General features: G+C 40.9%; 2 protein-coding genes across 2 annotated transcripts in view; one reads left to right on the top strand and one right to left on the bottom strand.

Annotated features, from left to right (window-relative positions):
• The window catches only part of LOC309717400 (histone H1-like), a 186,606-nt gene that overhangs the window by 100,028 nt on the left and 73,183 nt on the right, over window positions 1-13,395 (bottom strand). The window lies entirely within an intron of this gene.
• LOC309717321 (uncharacterized protein) overlaps window positions 8,778-13,395 on the top strand; it is a 113,050-nt gene continuing 108,432 nt past the window's right edge. The window contains exon 1 of the mRNA XM_082551807.1: window positions 8,778-8,828. The gene's annotated coding sequence lies outside the window, so the exon portion shown is untranslated. The remainder of the gene's footprint in view (window positions 8,829-13,395) is intronic.

Here is a 13,395-nt window from a genome sequence, read left to right as displayed (position 1 = left end):
CTCACAGTGACAGGTACTGTCTGTGAACATGAGCTACAAGCCAGTTTGCCTGATCTCCTCACAGCAACACACATTTAACTTGCAGTTTATGCACACACAGGCACTCTCCTTAGAGACAGACATCAAAAGGCAGAGCATGACTAGGGAATAAACAGGAAACGGTATGCAATGCAAGCCACTGGGTTTCAAAATGTTAACTTTGATGAGAATTTCACCTTTTCTTTCTCTCTTTTATTGCATTCATTTTATTACTTTATTATTGTGTGCTGTTTTCTCTCTTATTTGACTGTGAAATAACAGTTAATGAGCAAATTTAGGTCAAGTCCGCACAAATCTTGGTTTTAAGGCCGGTATTTGTCATATTTGGACCACAGGATGAAATTCTTAGTTGTCAGCTGTTCGGCAAGCAGATTTCAACAGATTTGAAAACTGCTTATTATGTATCTTGATGCTTGCTCAATCATCCAGGTAAGTAAATCCCAAAAGATTCAACCTTTTGGGATTTACTTTCCTGGATAATTGATCTTGCATCAAAACATTTCAACAAACTTTGGCAAGGACTGTCTAAAGCTTGTACGTCAGTATGAGCAAACAGTATCTGAGACTGAAGAAGTCACTTGGATGAGTGACGAAACGTCCAGATCAACCTTTTGTGATTATTATGTAGTTACAAGTACCTAGTACCTTGTAGAAATTTGAGTCGACAGTGATGTAAGGGGTCCCAGCAGTAGGGATGGGTATCGTTTAGGTTTTATCTGATACTGGTGCCAAACGGTGCCGGTGCTTAAACTGTGCTCGAACCAGCGCTTAAAGAATGGAGAACACAAACTTTGTCAAAAAACCTCTCGTGTTTAGCTGTTTTTTTGTAAAAAACAATATTAACCTTTTCTGCAGCTATAGGGCATATATGGTGTCAATTGGCTGGAAGCAGTGCTTAAACAATGGAAAAAACACAAATTCTGTTCAAAAACCTCTCATTCTTATCTTTTTTCCACTTTTTCTTTGGTCATTTTAGCCATTTTGGCAAGGGTGAAGGGAGTATCTGTCATCAAACAAGAAGACAGCCGCATGTAACTACGACAGTGTTTGCTAGTTCACCTTACATGCATTAATTTAATAACGTGGTTAGCCCACTCAACGTAAATTACACACGAACAACATTAAGCTACTCACGCAGAGAAGAACGGCTGCTGCTGCCATCATCATCCGTCATCATTTCTGCTACACTGGCAGGGCTAGGGCCAGCACTCTCCTCTTCGGGTTCTTGGGGGATGTTGCTAACTCCGGGTCAGCAAGCTATCAAATACGGTGGATTTCTTGGCTTTTTAAAAAACACTATGTGTCGCCAGGTGTTTCATCAGATTTGAGGCGTTACCTCTGTTAAGGTTCACAATTGAGGAGGGAGAGTACAAACCACCCATGGTCCAGAAGGTCTTGGTCAAACAATGATTTTAATGAACACACGTGTGGGAAGATACTCTGTACGCCGACAGCAAGTGATCTCCAACTTAATCAAAGCATAAACAGATATTTTATAGCATCAGGGTTTGATTTACTGACGCCCCTTCATGCGTCACAGATACATTTTATACATAGATCAGATCAACACCACAATGGCCTTTCACCCAGAAGATCATCTTCTATTTTCATGGCTGGTACTTTCCGTTCTTGTCTTAAAGTAAATTGTTCCTCTTTCTTGCCGAGACAGCAAGGACGGTTCCTCTTTTACCGAGACACTTTTGCAGTTACAACCAGACATGACTAATCTCTCCTCTAAATAAATTTAACTCATGTGTGTGTGTCACGACCTCACATGCTCTTTCTCAATTCACCTGTTGCACTTCTGACCTTTCACCAGGACAGAGGCTCACTGAGACTATGTGTATGTCTTCTACTAAATAAATGTTTTAACCAAGAACTTCTACTTAAAAGCTTAATATAAAATGACCTGATATAAGTGTTTTGTAAGCATGTATTGCAATTCCTTCTATGGCTCCAAGTCACTTGCACAATAGATTGTCCGAACATCGCGCCGAACAAAGCTTCCGACCCCCAATTAATTGACCGAGCTCCAACTCTTTAATAAGCACAGATATGCATTGTGTATAAAATAGTCATAACTGCACCTGAAATACAAGGTCAACATAATAACTGTATGCATAACATCTTAAGGCCTTCTTAAAGCTATCTGTTACATTGTTAAAGCCTCGTCTTAGCCTGCTGCTCAAAATAACTTTCACTTCTGCAAAACTCTCCAAGCCTGTTTCCTGTCCTGTTACTTTTAGCCTTTCTGAAAGACACACACTGTTCAACCCCTGAATGCAATATAAACTCCAGATTATATTATTAATGCAATGGTAATGATGACAATTATTTAACAATAGCAGTAAAATAATTTCCCTGCTCCACACCTCCTTTGCACAGTATCACTTTAAAGCACTTGTTGCAGGCTGCTGAGTTTGCATCTTTTGCTGTGAAGTACAGCCAGACTTTTGACCACTTTGCCTTGGGCATTTTTAATCTGTAGCTCTGCTCTAAAAGAACGTATGTACCTGGCCCAGCCTACTATCCTTGGAAAGGTAAAATGATTGGCTAGAATCCAAAGTGTATGACATCTCAGGAAAAAAAAGCACTGAAATAAAGCACCGAAATGTGCGCTGATTTTCGGTCTGGTTACTACCGTTTATGTCAGAACCCGGTACCCATCCCTACCCAGAAGAGGAGGAAGTCTCTGTCGTCATCATCTTCATCATCATAGTAGTAACAATAATAATAGTTTCCTAATGTGTTCTCAGCCTGTTATAATTCTAGACAAAGAGGAGTAGCAATTCTAATACATAAAAATATTAATTTCACAGTACTCGATACAGTTATAGATCCGGAGGGCAGATTCCTAGTTGTCAAACTATCTATACTTAACCAAAAGCTAGGTATTGTAAGTATTGTAAGGTCCAAATGTTGATGAACTCTCATTCTTCCACGGTTTTTTTAGTACACTCTCCGAACATCTAGATTGCACAATTGTTCTTGGGGGAGACCTCAACCTGGGACTAAATGAAGAAATAGATAGGCTCAATACAGCAGGAACTCAGCGTAATTGGCAGTCCACAAATATAATCAAACAGTATATGAGCGACTTTGGTCTTTGCGATGCATGGCGCTCCCTTCACCCCAACAGTAAGGAATATTCTTTCTTCTCACATGTCCATCACTCCTACTCTCGTCTGGATTATTTTCTGGTCAGCAGCTCACTGCTGAGTAACATTTGAGACACTGAGATTCATCCTATAGCTGTCAGCGATCATGCTCCTGTATCTTTAACACTAAGACAGATGTATAATACTACACCAAGAAAAAACTGGAGATTTAATACATCACTGCTCAAAGACGAAGAGTTTATCAAATACTTTAAAAAAAGAATGGACTCTATATTTAGGCTTTAATGACATTCCTCGAACATCAGCATCTGTCCTCTGGGAAGCAGGGAAAGCCGTGATGAGAGGTAAAATAATCTCTTTCTCATCACATAAAAAGAAAGAAGAAAACAAAAAAAATCATGATGACGGAGCTGAGGTTGGTGTGGCTAATGGCTGAGCTACAGACTGAGCTAGTGATAAAGCTACAGCTTGGGCTAGTAAGGCTGGTGCCTGGGCAGGGGACAGGTCAGCTAATCTAACTAGGGATAGTGCGAGGGCGTGAAAGGCTGGGTCAGGAGGTGGATGAAGTGGTGAAGTAGCAGGTGAACCGGTTAGCTCTTCCAAGCCTCTAGGGGGGTCAGGCTGGGTTCTGGCTGTCCTCAGCCTGGGACAGGCACGGGAGGTGGCTGGACACCAGTCACCCCCACCCGAGAAACAGAAGCAGGTGTGGAGGTAGACTGGGTCGCAGCTGCCCTCCTCCTGGGAGCTGGCACTGGTGTGGGTGTGGACTGGGCCCTAGCCATCTGAGGAGGTGAAACGGCTGAAGGGGAAGGCCGAATCTGGGCCGCCATGCTAGTGAAAAGCATTTGCTCACAAAACACACGATGACCTTAAATGAATGTCGTGTTTTTAATTCCGCTCCGGACTCGTGAATCTCAACCCAGCAGCAGCGGTAATGTTTGCACATCCTCTCCCGTTAATGCGGCAGGTAAATAATCAACTAACAGTGCATATTATGTTAGTGCGATCTGCCTTATTACAAAACCTGCCATTACTGTGCATTTAGGTGACCATGATGACAGAGACAGACAGAGTCTGGCTGGCTCAGATGCTGGCAGTTCTCACTGCAGTCTACCGGCAGCATCTCCTTTCAGGCCAGGATAGACGAATGTCACCGAGCAGTGACTAAAAGGCTGGCACCCATTTGCCAGCCTTTTAGTCACCATTTGCCAGCCTTTTAGGTGTTGGGTTTGTAAGGCTTACTCCTAAATTTCTACCTTGTTCAAAGAGAAGATATAAAACAATGTTCTAAGCTAATCAACCTTAGTGTTCTACTTTTTTTTAAAAAAGAAAAGAAAAAAGAATCAAATCGTTAAACAGAATCGAAACTGGAATCGGAATCATGAAAATCTTATCAATACCCATCCCTGCCAGCATGTGCCCCAGCTCTCCCAGGATCACTCTTCATTTGTAGGTTGTAAAGGACTCCCCCACTTCAGTGAAGTTGTTTCCGGCGGGACAAAGGCATCGTATTCCAAGACATCCAGGAGATTGGAGAAAAGAGCCAGCAGCCATCAGTTAGTTTTCCTTCTACAACTCAAGGTGCCAACATCCTCTCTAAGTTACCCAAGCAATATTTGTGCCTATTGTAGTCCAGGATTGCTTCTTGCTTTCACGCATCCTTGATTCCCCAACACTGACTGGTTCCCTGTGTGTTGCTGTCAAAAGAAGCACATTCCTCCGTTGCTTTGGCATGAGGGATATCGCCGTGGTAGTGAAGCCAAAGACAGACAACAAAATCTTCCTCTGTTGCAACTGGAGGAGCTGCTTGCTGTCCTTGCTCTCTGACCAGATCATATAGGCAGTGCTTGAAGCAGTGATGACCTTCTTGCCATATTGCCAGAATAAATGATCTGGAAGCTGTTAGGCTTACTTACAGCAGTAGCACTGTCTGCACCTGCATAAACTCCAGGATACGTTTACAAACAGTGTTTGTTGTTGTTTGCGCTGCAGGTGCAGCTGCAGTTTTGAACTCTGGAAAATGTCCTGTGATTGTTTTTTTGTTTTGTTTTTGTTTTTGTTTCTAGAGTTAATGTTTTGGGTATGGTATCTTTTTATGAAAAATACAAGAGTAAAAGTGCTTTTAGCATGTGCTTCAATTATTATTGATATTATTGAATATTATTTATTGATATTATTAAGGAGCTGATGTTGAAAATTAAAAAATCTGAAAAACATACAAACCTTTTGGAAGTTTCATTCCATTTGCATTGACAGAACGAAAATGGTTGAAAAAAGAAAAGTGAAGTGGCTACAAATGGCCAGGATAGAGCCCAGAGGGTTAAAAACAGCTGTGGTTTATAGGAGTAATAAGACATCCAGCAATGCAGCAAGTTTGTGATGTCCACTGGTTTTCTCTGAATCAGTTAAAAACTGTTGTTTTCATAATCTGCCCAAATCACATCAAGGATGTATTTTAGTAACATGTTTGTGTTGGTCTTGCAGACCTATGGAAAATCATTGACTTATTCAACAATATCAACGTCTTTAGATAAAAACTGACAGATTTGCCTTCATTGCACCATTAAACATATTATTGTTCATCTGTTTCTGTTTTGTTCGTCATTGAGAATACCTAAGGCAGCACATTTTGTCCAATACACAGTTGCAGGAAGCACCCGCTATCCATACTGTACCATGAAGGAACCCCCACTCAGGCAGAGGGTTGCGATGATGACAGATTGTTATTCACAAAATGTTTACAGGAGTGGGTTGATACACACAGGCCAACAGTTACTGGCTTGTATGTATTGTTATGGTAAACACAGACGTCTGCTGGAATTTCCACTGATGTACACAGATCAATGAATGCACCTGGTATTTAATAATCTCGAACATGGTATATATGTTAGAATGGAGAGATCTTTTGTGGAAGTATCATGCTGTGGGGACGGTTTTCGGTAGCGGGAACTGGGAGTCTAGTCTGTACTTACTTTTAGAGAAGGCAAGAAAATACACAAAGCACACATACATGCACTACATCCAGTATGACTCTTGGCACCATACCTCAAATATACCTGATTAAAAATTCAAAGCCAGTGATGATCATCCCTAAATCTTAACGAAGAATGAATAATTGTTTATTGTGATAATTCAGCAATGTGTTTTCACATTGCTGAATTGTTTTCAATGTGTTTTCAACAGTTTTCCCTGTTAAGAAAATGCTTGATGGGGGCAGCCATCTGCTGCAACCGAATAAGCAGTCAGGCTGCATCGTCTCTACCTGTTCATGTTTCTATAGTAGTATCACAGTGATAACCGCTTTGAAGTCTCTTTGTGCTGGTTTTTATCTTTGCTCTATGTTGTCATCTTTGTGTTCATAACTAATACTAAGAGAAAGATATAGAGTATATGTGTGTGTCCTCATTAGGACAGGGATTTGTGTTGGTGTGTGGGACTGCAGCCTGTAGGTGTATATTGTTAATTGGTAATTATGAGACAGTGTGTTTCAGATAATTTTAGAGATTAATATGAACATAAAGTAATAGTATATTGAATGTCTTTATCCTGGGTGTAATTAAGTAACATACTGCATTACTTTTAAGAAAAGTGTTCTGTGTATTCTGAGTCGCCTGACGATTCTGGCAAACCATCAGGCGACTCTGGAGGGGAAAGCGGTGTTCCACCTGCACTGTGTATAGTGTGCTGACTTCGACTGAGAAAATCGTCAGGCGGTGGAAGGAATACTTCGAGGACCTCCTCAATCCCACTGGCACGTCTTCCGTGGCGGAAGCAGAGTCTGGGGACGAAGGGGATGATCCACCAATCTCTGGGGGCGAAGTCACTGAGGCAGTTAAACAGCTCCTTGGTGGCAAAGCCCCTGGGGTGGATGAGGTCCGCCCTGAGTTCCTAAAGGCTCTGGATGTTGTAAGGCTGTCTTGGTTGACACGTCTCTGCAATGTTGCGTGGAGATCAGGTGCAGTAACCCTCGACTGGCAGACCGGGGTGGTGGTCCCCATCTTTAAGAAAGGGGACCGGAGGGTGTGTTCCAATTACATGGGAATCACACTCCTCAGCCTCCCTGGGAAAGTCTATGCCATGGTGCTGGAGAGGAGAGTTTGTCCGTTAGTCGAACCTCGGATACAGGAGGAACAATGCGGTTTTCGTCCTGGTCGTGGAACACTGAACCAGCTCTTGATCCTCTCGAGGACACTCGAAGGTGCATGGGAGTTTGCCCAACCAGTCTACATGTATTTTGTGGACTTGGAGAAGGCATTCAACCGTGTCCCTCGGGGTGTCCTGTGGGGGGTGCTGAGTATGGGGTGTCTGGCCTATTGCTACGGGCCATTCAGTCCTTATACGAGCGTTGCAAGAGCTTGGTCTGCATAGCCGGCAATAAGTCGGACTCATTCCTAGTGGGTGATGGGCTCCGCCAGGGCTGCCCTTTGTCACAGATTCTGTTCATAATTTTTATGATTTGCTAGAAATTGACCGGATTTATTACCATGTTCATAATTTTGTAAGCGTAGTCTTTGTACTAAGCATTTTGGGTTTTTTTTGGATCAATTATCTCATTTAATTCTAGTTTTGTTTTGCGTATTTTGTTCAATGTTTCCTGATCTTGGTGGGACGCGTAGGCTTCTTCTAGGGATTTGATGGGTTTTTTTCTAATTTCTGAATATTTTTGTTTTCTTCTTTCTTTTTATGTGATGAGAAAGAACTGATTTTACCTCTCATCACAGCTTTCCCTGCTTCCCATAGAACAGAAGCTAATGTTCCGGGAGTGTCATTGAAGTCTAAATATGAAGTCCATTCTTTTTTTAAATATTTAATAAAGTCTTCATCTTTAAGTAGTGATGTATTAAATCTCCAGTTTTTACTTGGCATAATATTATTCTTGTGCATTAGTGTTGAAGATACAGGAGCATGATCGCTGACAGCTATAGGGTGAATCTCAGTGTCTGAAATGTCACTCAGTAGTGAGCTGCTGACCGAAAAATAATCCAGATGAGAGTAGGAGTGATGAACATGTGAGAAAAAAGTGTATTCCTTACTGTTGGGGTGAAGGGAGCGCCATGCATCGCAAAGACCAAAGTCGCTCATATACTGTTTGATTATATTTGTGGACTGCCAATTACGCTGAGTTCCTGCTGTATTGAGCCTATCCATTTATGCATTTAGTCCAAGGTTGAGGTCGCCTCCAAGAACAAGTGTGCCATCTGCACTGAAAAAACCGTGAAAGAATGAGGGATCATCAACATTTGGACCATATACACTTACGATACATAGCTTTTTATCAAGTATAGATAGTTTAATGATTAAGAATCTGCCCTCTGGATCTATAACTGTATCGAGTACTGTGAAATTAATATTTTTATGGATTAAAATTGCTACTCCCCTTTGCCTAGAATTATAACAAGCTGAGAACACATTAGGAAACTCAGGTGTTTTAAATTCATTCAAACCTCTAAGAGGTCTGTGGGTCTCTTGTAAAAGGACAACATCTGCCTGTAGTTTTTTGAGTTGGTTAAATATTTTTAAGCCAGCTCCATTTACATTCCATGTAACAAACCTTAGTGCACCCATAGATGACTGTGTATAACTAGGGGTGTACGCTGTGTGTGTTGCTTAGACAGGTGGAGAGAATATATCACTTGTTTGTAGATAAAGAGAAGGAGAGAGAGAAAAAATGTGTGGCGAGATGTTCCCTGAGTCTGACTATGTGTGTGCATATTTACTAATATGAGTACGCTTGGCTTAAGTGTGTGTATCCTGTACGTCTGTGTGCGCTGTCTGACTGATGTAAATGTGCTGCCGTTGAGCACATGATTGTGCGCGATCGTGCTGTGTGGAAGCAGGTGATCGAAGCAGTGAAAGAAAATAAAAAAAGAAAGAAACCAAGGACAAGGGTGAGCAGCATAAAAACAAGAGGGGGAAAAAGAGAGAGAAAAAAACGAGAAGGAAAAAAAACCCTGGAAACATTCCAATTAAACCATTGACGGAGAGTGACGGTGTAAATTTTGCTATGATATTACACTTAAGATGCAATTTGATACTGGTAAGTTAAACAGATGTTAATGCAAGTTAGTGTGAGTAGATAGGGAAAGGGTGTAGCGGATTCTTATCTCGTGTGAAGTTAATATAGCCACGGAGTGATGTCGGGGTCGTGGTAAAGCTGTCCGTCCACGTACAGCCGGTCCACAGCGATGACAGCGCAGGAGCCCTTCTCGATGAAGCCGTGTCGGATTGGGAAGAGGACCCTGCGTCGTTCCAGGATCTCTTTTGGGAACTGGTCGTTTACACTGAAGTCCATTCCTTTTAATTCCCTGCCGCAACTTTTCACCTGTTCCTTTTCTTTGAAGTGGCCGAATTTGGCCACAATAGGACGTGGTCTCCCGGCCGCTGCCCGCATGGGGCCGATGCGATGCACTCTGTCAAAGGCGATGTTCTTCACCGTGTCCTCCGGCAGCTTCAGGTGGGGCGGCAGCTTCAGGTGGGATGATTTTTCAAATAATGCTTTTCTACACTCCCGGGGGACTCAAAGCACTTTATACATTAATATTCCAGAGACATTTTCCTGCAATATGTGTTTAATATGATGGACACTGTGTTTATAGTATTTATGTTTGTTTGTGAAATCTTTACTCTTGATTTGCTTCAGATTTAATTTAAAATAAAGAAGCTTCAGTATATTTAAGTGAAGCCTTACTGTGACTCTGACTGCTCGGTGTATTTTTCTCTTCTCTTACAAACTTAGACTCTGGTCCTCAGTGTTGTGCAAACCTGAGGTTTATGTTTGCATCGGTGAATAAATATCTCTATGTTCTGCATCTCTTTGTGCTTTGCCTGTGTCATTTTTCTCTTGTGAAGATCACTGATACTTGTTCAAGTCTTGAGGTACTTTTAATTTCATTTACAACTGCATCTGTTCACAGAAGTATCAGATCTTTATACATTTTAAAGCTGTATATAGGATGGAATGCAGTTGCAAATGAACTAATTTGTGTGAATTGACTCATTTTCTTTCCATCTATCCAATTTGGACAGGTGCAACACTTTAACTTTAATACAAATTTCCAGTCATTTAACATTTTATTGCAAGCAGGTCCTGTTTTACTGCTTAGTTCAATTTCTTTTCAGCCAGCATTATTTTCAGGGTCTAAGTAGAGGTTAATTGTAAAAGAGAAAGAAGAAGCACACACACACACACACACACACACACACACACAAACACGACACTGAGTGAACAGCATAAATGACACAAACAAGCACATACACACATATGTTCTGCTAACTTACGAGAATTGTAAAACTGTTATCGGACCTCAGTGACTTCACTCCTACCTCGTCGTCAGGGTCACAGCAAAGATTAATTGTCTAATAACCGAACATGTCCTGGCATCACCTTTTTTCTGCTGAGACACAGAAGACCACTAATACCCCCCCCCCCCCCCCCCAAAAAAAACAAAAAAAAAAACAAAACAAAACATAGATCGTGCCTGTGTGTTTGAATACTTGAATTGCTGTAGCAACATAAATTGCTCTGTGGTCGCGCACTTGTCTCAGCTTAGAGACATAAAGCAAGTATTTGTTTAGGGTTGAGTTAATATTAGGTTAGGGCAATCTTTAAGAAATATGCCTTCAAGTCTTGGAAACCTGATTGTGTGTGGCACACACAGTTGTGAAGGGTAAGAAAGGACTTACTGAACACCTGAATCTAGGACCTGAATCTATATTTACTATATTAAATATATTTACTGTATTGGAAGTAAAAGAAAGCACATGGTAATTTCAGAAAGGCATTAATGTGGACTGAATTGATGATCTTTTTTCTGGAAGACTAATGCCTTACTCCTTGAACCCACACCTAACTAACTGTAATATTAGGTCTTCATTTTTACTACAGAACTGTTGTCAAAGTGTGTCAAAAGAAATGCTGGAGAGTTTCTAACAGTCTGCTCTTTATGGTGACATAAACATAATGAATAAACTGATCAGCATCAGGCTCTGCGGTTGGCTACAAACTGAACATGCTTGGGGCTGTGGTGGAATAGACTGTTATCCATCATGGAAAATCCTAACAACAAGTGTGTTGTGTTGAATTTAATCTTTTAGATGGCTGTTGTTGTGAAACACTAAAGGTAAACCGGCAAATGTGGGTGAGTTCAGTCTGGGTATAAACGACTGTATATTCCCATACTGTCCAAAAGGAGTGGGGGGAAAAGGAATACTTTCATTCAACAGTGAAATATTCTGCAGTAACTCTGTAAAGTACCATAGCTTCACCTTCAGATGTAACAGCTGGGAGCTTTTTGCAGCATCTTTCTGCCAAAGAAGTGTCACAACTAACAAGACACGCATGGTACTGCTTTACACAAGTAGCCAGATAAACCCATATTGACTATCCAAACATGACAAACGAGGAAGTTCACACATCAGTATCACCACATACAAATACACGTTTAGGGGTGCTGAGATAACTATCATTAGTCTTCTGCCAGTCTGTTTCAGAGTCCATTTGCTTCACACTGTAATTCAAGTGACACTGGGAAATTGTAGCGACTCTCAGAACAAAGCTGCATGTTTCAGAGTGTGAGCAGTACAAGTGACAACAGTTCACTCAGCTCAAATTACTAACCAAGGAAGGCAGCTGTTGTATGGTTCTCTCTAGAGTGAAAGCAGACACTTGAAAACGATTTATGTTTTTGTACTGATGTCTTTTCTTAAATTTGTATGTATTTTTAGCTGTCCTGGCTATCGTGTATTTCTTTGTGAATATAGCACAAAGAGTAAAGAAATTTGTGTTTAAATATTTCTTTGTAGTGACACTGCTTCATGGCAATAAACTAGGTACTGTTGGAATCCCTGTTTATGGTCTCCCATTCAAGGAGGTAGAGGTCGATATGAAACCTTAGTAACTCATACAGAGTCTGCTCTGATTGAGTTTAAGAATTCAGTCCAGTCATTCCAAATTTGGTAGAATTTCTCTGATAGTATATCAGTTTTTTCCTTTCAAATGCTCTCAGTACAATCCGACACCAATCTTACACTGTAACTGTGTGGAATTTTGTCATGTTCTGATTATACACTTTTTACTGGCAGCCAGAAGCGCTTGCAGCACCTTTGTATCTCTCCTCAGTTTCAGGCCACAAATACTAGGTAGAGGTTTTCAAACTCTAGTGTAATACAGGTCTATATCCTGTATTAAGTGCGTTGTGTATGTCCCTCTAGTAAAAATCTAGGTTTGGGCATCCCCAAAATATATGATAGTGATTAGTTTCTGATGATCCGCACTGTCTCCAACATTTTGAGTGAGTATTCTTATTTTCCCTCTGTCGTTGAGTCCTAACCGAATTTCCCAGAGGAACCCACCCGAGGGATTAATAAAGTTTTATCTTATCTTATCTTATCTTATCTTATCTTAAAGTATAATGATATTTTGTTCTGAGTAGTGGCGGTCCGAGCCCGCTTGGCGCCCGGGGCGAACACTCCCTCTGGCGCGCGCACCCCACACATACACATAAAACATATTAAGGATTATACATTAGCATAAAACTGTTGTCGGAACCATACTGAATTTCGCCAGAGAAACACACACACACACATATGAAGAGAGAGAGAGTATGCATTGTATGCAAACGGCTACCAAACAGCCATCATAATTCGTCATACAATGAGAACAGGACAAATAAACAATTGACAATGACTAATTAATATTAAAATCTGTAACATAATGTATTGTTTGGAGTTTAGTCTACACTGTTACTATTTTTACCATTGACCTGCCATTATCCAGTGACACATCTGCTTACCTGTACCTTTTGCTCATTTCTCCTCCTCTTCTTTTCTATTTTTTCTAAACTGAGGACCTGATGGCTTTGAACTTTTCTTGTCCATCTTGGTTTTAATTTTGCACTCCAGTATGAACACAAATCCCCCAACCCGAGGATCACCACAACATAACCTAACAGACCTACACCTTAGTTCACAGATTCACTTCGTCTAGGGTTTATTTCTGGGATTTTGCACAACCCAGGATTCAAATCATGAATAGATAATGGGCATGGATTGACAATATTATGAATGAAATGTGATCTATTTGGAAGCAGCCGGCCCCCTCCCCTTTCGACGGGTTGTGTGTGAGACTTTAAATCATCAAACTGTAAATTATAATTTTTCAATTGTTATTGATCCCTTTACCCCTGGTCCTAAAGTGTATATTTATTTTCTTACACTTCTTATATTTATTGTTTGTTTA

The sequence above is a fragment of the Aulonocara stuartgranti genome, assembly GCF_965226115.1.
Source record: "Aulonocara stuartgranti genome assembly, chromosome: 2".
Lineage (NCBI taxonomy): Eukaryota > Metazoa > Chordata > Actinopteri > Cichliformes > Cichlidae > Aulonocara > Aulonocara stuartgranti.
The sequence above is the reverse complement of the archived record's forward strand: the minus strand, read 5'-3'. Positions and strand labels throughout refer to the sequence as shown.